The following is a 10,217-nucleotide window of genomic DNA, read 5'->3' as shown; positions in this document are numbered from 1 at the left end:
AGAGGCAACAAATCCACAGCATCAAATAAGACATAACGTATTCTGGTTTTCCAGGGCTGCTGCTGGTCCTCGATCCTAGCATCTGAGCTTGTTCCTTTTATGTCTCATCTGCTGTCTCCTCATGGCACAATGATGTCTGGAAAGCACAGTAAATAAAGTTTCATACTGCAAGTGCAGCTGGTTCTGACCGGGCCACGGCTGCAGGTTGCAGGTCTTTGTGATGTCCGCTTCATTTCTCAATTTTCATCTTCCTTTTATAAGGACCCAAATTTCTCTGCTCAGTAGTGATTTCTTACTTGTTTGCCAGTGCAAAATGGACAGTTAGTTTTTCCTCCTCTGACAGTTACAAAATACAGCAAAAACAAATTATTTGGCAATGCTCATTCTTTTTGCTCATGGTATCCATAGCAGCAGTTTTAGTTTTATTTGCATAACATAGCAGGACCAGGTGTGTGTATGGGTGTGGCAGTCAGGTGATGAGACAAAGGAGAGAAAGTCCAAGGACATCTAGTGGACAGCTTGAGGAAGGCAGGTCTGGCAGTATGGCTCAGGAGAAGGCTGGAGAAGGGGGCTGGGTGTCTTTTAGTTAAGTTTATAATTTTAAGATCATTGTTTTAGGAGAAAATTTTGCATATCCCAAAATTAATTTGGGTTAGATTAAATTATACAAAAAATTTAATATTGTGGAATTGTGGTGGAGGAAAGGGGGGTTTATAAGTGTCTCTGCTGCCTTTACAATGCAATTAAGGAAAGCTGGATTTTGCTTGTGGTGTCCACTGCTTTGAAAATGAACAATATCTTTTTCCAAAATGTGTCCCTGTTGCTCTGAACAATCCACAGACCTCACTGTCAAAAGTTTTCATGGTAACTACATTCTAACAAAGAAATAACCCTCATAAAAACTGTTGACAGTGAGGTCTGTGGGTTATATATGGATTCATATTATCATTATAGTTTCAGGGACACTGACTCACAAATGATTAAAAGATGCCCTCCAGACATGTTAAGAAATACTTTGCTTTGAATAATATTTTGTGTATGGTATGTTTTTTTTTTTTAATTCCCCCGAAAAAGTTGTGGTAGTCAGAGAGAAAAAAACACTGTTGCAGATGTTTTATGGTCCATGTGGGACACCAGTCTCCCTTGTAGTCAGGTCTGAAATGCTCAAGTGCCCACAAACCAATTTGTCAAAAGCAACTTAGAATTCACACGGTTCCTGTCCATGGGCTCGAGATAGGACACGACCAATCTTTCCTCTCTGTCAGTCCCGGTTTATGAAGAAAAAGATGATTTTAGCAGCAAGATGCTTTTGGTAAACCGGGCACGGCTCAGTGGCCTTGTGTCTGTCAGGACAATGTGTACAGACTTCGTAGCAGACTGTAAAAATGGCAGCCAGTTTCAGCAAGTTGTGCTTGATATCTAATCTACATGGTTCGGTTAGGCTGACAGCTGACATATCATTCATTAGGGAAGGTGATGGGCTTCTGTCTAACAGGTGACACCCTTCATTGCTAGTTCTGATTAATTTTTTCCACAGAGGTCAAACAGTCTGAGTGATACATGTACCCCAAAAAGGAGAGGATAGATCGAAAAGTTTTCAATTTTTCTACGTCTATACAAAAGAAAATTGCTACAAGCTGTTATAGTTAACAAAACGGCTTTGTCACATTTAAAAGTCATTTGACACAAGTGTATAAATGCTGGGCAGAGCCTTGGTGGGAAAGAAAAGAAAGCACAGGACTGTTGTGGCTAAGTCTGATTTCCTATTAAAAAAAAAAAAATCAGACCTCTTGTACAACATAAAAACAATCATCAGCTGCTTATTATGATCCTCTGAGCGGCCACAGAGTGTCAACAATAACAAAAGATGACAAATGTATAAAGGGAAGTATTGAAGAGGGGAGGATATTGCTGTGGATGAAATCAGACACTGTATCTCTGATGATTCTGGGCGGAAATAAATAAAACAGGGGAAGAGCATGTACAGAAACGTTCACTTGATGTCTGAGAGGCTGACGATAACCTAAAATGCTAAAATGATTTTAAAGGGCCGTCTTCAAATGAAAGTGTACTGGTTAGTTACCAAAAATGAAAAAGCTTGGAGGTTTGGAGTAATGTCGGAGCAACAGACAGAAACAGGGAATCGCTTCAAATATTCAAGTTCTTAGATTTGGTATCTTTCACATTGTCGAAAATTAGAACTTATATGGTTTCTGTTTAATGGCCACTGGTCATAAACGTATTCCATTCTGATCAGAAATTAATGACTTCATGTGATGAATTAATCACATGAAGTGGCTTTCAAATGTGTTCACATTAGTTTGGTGCATTAGAAGCATTTACCCTATTAGCATAATAACAACACACAACTTCCATGAAAGTAATCTTACTTTTTCATCCCTTGTGCTTTTAATTTTTTCAGTAGATTATTTTTGCCTCTTTATTTGGATATATCATCTAGTCTAACCTAGTAAAAGGACAAACTACCACAAACACTATCATTGAAAAAAATACATATCAGGATGGAAATTATTGGAAGGGCCAAATGCATCATTGTTATCCCAGATTTTGGATAATTTATGAGGATATAATGGTGGGATGAGAGATCCTGAATAAAACATGTGTCAGTTTTCAGTTTTATATATACTGCTACTGCTTTTATACAGCACTGCTATACACAGTTTTTTGCTTTTGCAGTAACTGACTCTGACAAGACTATCTTATACTATTCCCTTATAATAAGGAATATGTAGTAAACACAACTTTCACAGACCATCCATGATTTATGTTAATTTGATTTATTTGTCAGTGTTCCCATTTTACCCCTCTTAATTTATAACTTTCTTCTTCGACTTGCGCCCACCGAGGACTGGAGCCAACAGATTCATTTACCTAACGACCAAACCAAAGTAGATAAAGCGGCTCCATTTTGAGCAGCTGCAACAGTAAAATGCTGCTCACACATAGACGCATCACTATTAACAATCAGATAATGTCAGATATAATATCAGTCAAAGAGTCCAATCCAACCATAGTTTATAGGAAAGACTTTGTTGCCAGGAGATGGCAGGTAGCAGCTGATTCAGGCAGCGGGTGTTCTAACAGGAATATAATCACCCATATAATCATTCTAACTTTCACATAACCACCTCAGGCAGTATGGTACTGTAAATGTGAATGTAAGAACAAAAGAACTCACATATTCGCTCAGACTAACAATTGTAGTCAGGAGGCAGACCAGCTGCAGGTAAGTGAAAGTTCTCACACTTGAGCATAATCCTATATATAAACCCCTGATCGCGCTGGGCTCCTCCTTCATCCTCCCTCTGCTCTGACAGGTCCTCCTCCACCCAGTGGCGGTTTTTGGCACGGGCGAACCGGGCAGCCACCCAGGGCGGCACAACCGCGTGAAAAAAAAAATCATCTGTGCCGCTAAGCTGTTTTCTGTTATCTATCATATTACTGTGTGGGGAATTTGGGAATTGGCGTCATCCCTATTGACGTCATGCACCACCAGCATATGCATGTAGAAACGGCACCCTGACTCAGGGTGGTGGCTAGGTTGGAAGAGTGTGGGAGTCGTCCCTAGTGATGGCCCTCTGACACCCGAGGCTCTGACACATGCACGGTAGCTCATGGGGCAGTTGTATTGAACCACTGTGCAGAGGTGTGGTTTGGTCACTGACGTCTGAAGCACTTGAGTGACATCCAAAGCAGGTGAGTGCTTCAGCTGTGATACAAATCACCTGACTGGTTTGGGCATTGTGGGTATTGGGAGGCGTGTATAAAGCAACACCATGACAGAAGGGAGGGGCGGTTGGGCATTGTGGGTATTGTATGGGATGTATAAAGCAAAAGTGGATTTTACCAAGGTTATGTAAACAAATACTCTTATGGAATTAGTGGGCTAAAATCACCTCGACTTTCTTCCAAGTAACGCACATTTCATTCATATTATAAATACAGGCCTATAATACCTGCACGGTTTTGTTTTTCTGATAATCCTGCTCTCAGGATCACACTTACTCTGCCAGTCACTGTGGCTCAAGCAGAGAGGAGCTTTTCAAAGCTAAAGTTGATCAAGTCGTACTCAAGTAATAAAATTATATTTTTTTTATATTATTGTTATTCTCTGCTGTTGTTATGTGTGATTGTGTATATTTTTGCCACTTTTGTGTATATAGAGTATATTTATTTAATTTCTGATAACTTTAATTTCTAAATAGTTGGAGTTGGAGTTGGAGATTGTTGTCATATAAATATTGTTAAAACATGGCTGTTTGTGTTAAATGTCTTTTCTTTTTGGGGGGGGGCGCTCGGAGGGGGTATCGCCCAGGGAGTAATTCAATGTAGAACTGATTTTTTCAAACCGTCTGTTTCAGAGTTTCACACCTGATCTGAGAGACAATGCCGCTTGAAATCACGTGACTCGCAAGTTCGCAACTGTGTGGGCAGATCTTTGAGGAGTGGGTGTTTTAAACTGAGCTCTGAAAGAACAGTCTCCAACACGACTGGTAAAAGTTTCAAAGTAAAGATTTGTCAAGTTTCAACGTTTCAGAACTTGGACAATTTTCCCCAACATGTGCGTATCAGTTTTCAGGTCCCACGCCACACGATGTCAAACCCGGAAAACAAACTAACACACCTGGAGAACAGTGAAACTCTGAAAATGTGCTGGAGAAACGCTATGCGCTGCGGTTGTGCAGTTGTGAATAAGGACAACTCAAATTACAAAATAATGTTTACAGATATGTGAAAATCTTCTCGACCTATCAAAACATTGTGCAACACTGCAAAAAAAAAAATAATAATAAATAAATAAATAAAATTCCAAGCTTTCAAACGCTGAGTTTCTTTCAAAATTCTTCTGTGGACAGATGTATGAAGCTACACCAGGCTTTAAATACAGAAAAAAACAACACCTGTTGTTAGGATCACTTTGCTGTTTTAGCCTCTTCCACTGGCTTCACTTGCTAAAAAGAAAAAGAAAGGGAAAAAAAGGAGCATCACCAGATTTGTCATTGAAAAATATTGTTTTTCAGGTGACACAATCGTCCAATGAAGAAGGAACGTTTACCTTAAAATTTCTGTCCACTACACTCAGCTCCTTCTGCCCTCCCACTGAGAAACATCTCTTTGTTAAATGTCAGTGTGAGAAACATTACTAGGTTTCCAAATCATCCATGTGAAAAATTAAAAGGGGAATCTTTTCTGTCCTTGAAAACATTAGAATTGCAGGGTTAGAAATCTTGCTCAGGTTCACTACTGAAAATCGATCAATGAGATCAATCATTAGTCAACTTCTTATCTAAACTGGAGCATAAATCTGTCATCATACAGGTGGACTTTTCAATGATCGGCTGAATACCGAGGGAAAACCTGATTCTACCTGATCTGACTGGATCTTTTTTTTCCTGGTTCAGAGGAGAACTGAAGTGTTCACCCTTGCAGAAAAATATAGGATCTAATTATTATAATTATGCTGTTCCAGGCAATTTACCCTCTTTCACCTCATATAATTTTGAATGTTGCAGCCACGTATGGAAAGAAGACAGATAATCCTTCAAGGAATTGGAAAAAAAGTATCTGCATTTGTAATTTTTTCAAAAAAAATTATCCTACAGATTCTGTGCCTGTTAACGGTATATTTTCAAGTTGCTGTAGGAACGCTGTGATGCTGTTACAGAGTTGTGTTTAAGGAAAGCCCTATACGCTGAGTCCAGAAAAGAGGCCCTTATGCCAGTTGGTGAGGCTAACTGCCTCTCCAACTCAGTCTGAATAGTTTCACAATGACACTGGTTTCCAAACACCAATCAGAGAGAACAAAATCACAACACAATGTACAGAAACAGGGGAAAGAAGAAACTATGTCTTAACAGAGATAGAAAACAGAGGCAGATCCTAGTTTGTGCTAATCTGTGACCACAAACTCACAATCGAGCAAAGAAAACAAAAAAAAATCACAGTAACATGTAGTCAGTGTTCGATAGGTAAGGTTGAGACAGAGATGCACTTCCTCCTAAAAGTTAAATCATTCAACGAAACAAGGAACATTTTCTGTAACCAATTCAATTCTGTAATTCCAAATTTCAGTTAACTATATGACATCTTAAAATTAAAGTTAGTGCTCGGAGAAGGAAAAAGGACAAATATTTCTGCCCAGTATATATTCACAGGACACAACCTGATGGACAGTGAATGACCTAGACGCACACAAACACACAGAAAATACCGTAAACATAAAATAAACACATACATGTATATCAGTCTTGGTGTTGTTTTTATTCTTTTTTTATGAGGTAGTTGGTTAAATTCTATTTTGATGCTTTGGAAACATTGTTTTTTCCACTTTCATGCCAATAAAGCACATTTAAATTGAACTGAAGTATATATGTGTGTTTTATGTGTGTGTGTGTGTTTTAGGGGGTGTACGGTAAGGGGTGGGCAGGTGGTTGGACCCTGGGAGGGGGTGAGAAGTCGGGGGGGCAGCATCAGCATCAGCGCCCATGACGTCACCGGAGTTTAAAGTGGGCCGCGCTTCACCCAGTGAAGGAGAGGAGAGAGAAGAGGGAGGAAGCAGCGGCGGCGGCTCCTCTCGCAACACCTGACTTCTTGCGCGTCGCCGTGTCTCAGAAAATGCCGGTTTGAACTCCCAAGAAACTACCCGCTTCGCCCTGCCTGCGTGCTGAGTTTCACACACCAGTTAAAGATGGAAGACCGCGTTGCACCGTGGACCCGCTGAATTCCGTTTTGCCGAGGGCGATAACTTTAAATCTCAAGTCTCCCGACGGGTGAGTTCAAATGCTTTTCCCTGACAATCGAAAAAAAAAGAAAAGAAAAGAAAAGAAAAGAAGGAAGGAAAAAGAGAGATTGATTTACTCGGCTGAGAATGCGAATGATGCTGCAGGAGGCATGTCATAACCATCGACAGTATCTGTGGTGATTAACAGCTTTGCAGATGTTTGTTTGTGTTGTTGAAGCGGCCCCGCAGTAGCCTACTAACTTGGGGCGCAGTCTTTTTTGGCATGTGGAAAGAGCTGCTGTTGGCTGGTTGATGTGACAAATTGTGCTTTCTATTTAATTAGGCTATTGGCGAGTCTATCCCATGGAAATGTGCGTGATGTGCCAAAGAAAAGGGCTGTTTCATTCCGGAGAGTTTTATTATCTACTGCAGCTATGTATTTTTTTGTTTTGTACATGGCTCATAGCCTGTAGCCTATGTTCTGCCAGGAAAACTATTAGTTTGAAGATACATTGATTTAAAAGCCTGTTGTAATGCAGTGAATGCTAATGATTTAGAAGCGTGTTACTGGATGCATAAGCAGCAGTTGGTCTGAACTGCTTCAGTACAAGTTGTGATTATGTCCTATTGGTCTTAATGGTTTTCCCGTTTCTGATAAGTTTGTTGACTGTAGCTGATCACCGTCTTTCATTTCTGGGCTCCTATTAAACATGACATTTGACATCAATGTAGGTTTAAGTGGCGCCTGCCTTTTACCAATGTCACAGTGCATTTCTCAGCCTGAGATGAATTTCTTGAGCCAGGGTTTAAGATAATGTTTTGTCCTTCAAAGTCAAGGAGGATGCGTGAATCCAGAAGCTGTGATGTACATTTTGATTCAGCCTGGAAAAGAAAAAAAAAAAAGAAAAAAAGACATTTAGTATGTTATGACACTGTTGAGCCACTAGATGACAACAGAGTGCAAGCTAAAGCAGCTGATTAAAGTTGCATTACTCTATTAGTCAATGAGCAGGTCTGCACCATGGTTTAATAATGAAACCATTACTGCTGTTGATTTTCTTTGTGGAAAAATAAACAGACCAAGGAGCCCTTTTGTAAAATCAATGATTTTTATCAAATCACTTGCAGATACATTAGCAGCACACTCACACATGCTCACATGCAGACACACACACACACACACACACACACACACACACACACACTTTCCCATTTGAAACAACTGGAGCCTTACAGTAGCTACTGTTGTTTTGCCCTGTTGGAGCTGCGTACATTGTAGCCCACGCTCCGCATGGGTTCCCTGCATCGTCGCAATTTGTCATAAAGTAATTTATTATAAATCCACTCTGGCACTACAGCAATGCAGATTTTATTTTGACCCTGAGACTGACACTTCGAGTACGCTGAGACATCATGTTTTCAGAAATTAAGATTAGCTTTGTGTTTGCTTGGATGACTTTATGTCTTTATGTCTTTAATTCTTTTCTTTTTTTTGAGCTAAAAATTTACTGTTTTTCATCACTTTACAATTTTAACATCCTGCGTTCTTTTTTTTCTTCAGATAACTACACAAACACAGCAATTGTGCGTTCACAAATAAATAATTCACATCTTGTAAACTCATTTAACTTACAATTACTGTGTGCTTTGTATTAAGACGGTAGATGATCAGTTTCACACTGAAACGGTTTCAATTCTAGTGAAACAACAAAGCCAGCTGTGACTTTGGACCACTATGACCCTTCAGAATAAAAAAAATGAGGACTAACATCTTTTGCGTTTTCATTTTCCTTTTCTTGTGACCTCCATGTAGCTGAAATTTAGGCTGTAAAACAGGCTGTCTAAATCCACACTGACCTGTGAAAACTGTGTCTCCAAAATGTCAACTTCCCATGAACACAGAAAAATCACCTTGTTTTTCTGCACTTTTGACAATGGATTTTTCAGTTTCGTGACTTTTTACATGTTTATGTTTAAGTGGGATAATTTTCTTACTCCCTCATTTTAAATGATAAATTCAGAATTACCAAATTTGGACATACATGGTTTTCTTTGGACAGCATTATCTGTTAATTTATTTAGGCATTGTTTTTTTTTCAGGACCCACATAAAATAGTTTCCATCTGTCAGGATTTATTATGCACTTGAACGTACTGTAACACGTTCAGTAAAGTTTAAAGTTATTTTTCCCTTCTAATGAAGCGGCTGTTCATTAAAACATATGATCTGTAGGTTGTGGTTTTATACAGGGTGGTGGTCGTCCAGGACTTGGTTTGGTTCACGCTGTGATTCCATACAGCTTTTTGAGAGGTCAGGCTGCCAGAAAAACAATTGACACTCAGTTCAGCTTCAGTAGCCTCAGCTTTGAGTAAAGCCAAGGACGACAGTTGCCACTGAGATGCCGTGAAATTTGACGTTGTTTAATGAGAAGTGAGCAGACACATCTTTGTTGTCATTTTCTGAGCTCTTCTAAACCAGTGGATCCTTCAAGGGCACATAAGTGGCTTGTGCATTTAGTAGAGGTTTTTTTTTTTGTGCATGTGTGTGCACGCTTTACAGTCTAGTAAACCCTTTCAACTGGAAATCCTGATGTTTGGCTCAATCAATACATTTAATTAGTGCTGATTAATGAAAGTGTGTGGCTGTGGAAGGCTGACAGCTTTCTCACTTCACAAGGACGCATTCTATTGGCAACCAGGGAGAAATTGCTTTTCATGGTAAGAATTTGATTTTACTTAGCCACTCACAATGTAAATTAGACATAATGAATGAATATATGAGAAAAGAGTGTGAGTACAATTTAAATTTCTGTTTGATTTAGAGAGCACCCTAATTCATTCTTTAAATATTCAATAAATACAGTTAAACACGTCATCATTTGCTGGTTTGGACCCAAGCAGGCTCGATAAGCTCTTAATCACAAATGAATTAAAAGATTTGGATATATTCCTCAGTACATACGCTGAAAACAGTTTTCCCCTACAGGTCAGATATGCCTCTGGCAGTGCGAGTACTCTCTAGCAGCAGTGGTATATACAGAACATTCAGTGTGCTTGTAGGATAATGAGTGGGTTGGGTCCAGTTCACGAGGGCAAATCACAATAGTCAGCTCAGCGTTTTAAACTTGACACAAATTTTGAGAAGTACACGTGAACACCTCCGAATACTGTAATATTCGAAGGAAGAGTTTCTTCTGGAGTTTGTTTTGAACACTGTTCTCTGTCAGAGCCCCACAAAAGTAACAGCTCCAATGACCTTTATTCTGCAAATTAAGCTGTTTTTGCTTCGTGCTGAGTGATAGATCTTATTATTTCAGCAAAAGTGCATTGAACATTGAGCAAATACCCTGGAGCCATAGCAACTGCATTAACAAAAGTTAATGAAATATATGGAGGCAGGACCTGGATTTTGCTTTACTTTTGAAAGCTGTGGCATTTACATTTTGCACGTCTGTGGAGAGGAAATGAAAACAATA

The sequence above is a fragment of the Toxotes jaculatrix genome, chromosome 5 (assembly GCF_017976425.1).
Source record: "Toxotes jaculatrix isolate fToxJac2 chromosome 5, fToxJac2.pri, whole genome shotgun sequence".
In the NCBI taxonomy this organism is placed as follows: Eukaryota; Metazoa; Chordata; class Actinopteri; family Toxotidae; genus Toxotes; species Toxotes jaculatrix.
The sequence above is the reverse complement of the archived record's forward strand: the minus strand, read 5'-3'. Positions refer to the sequence as shown.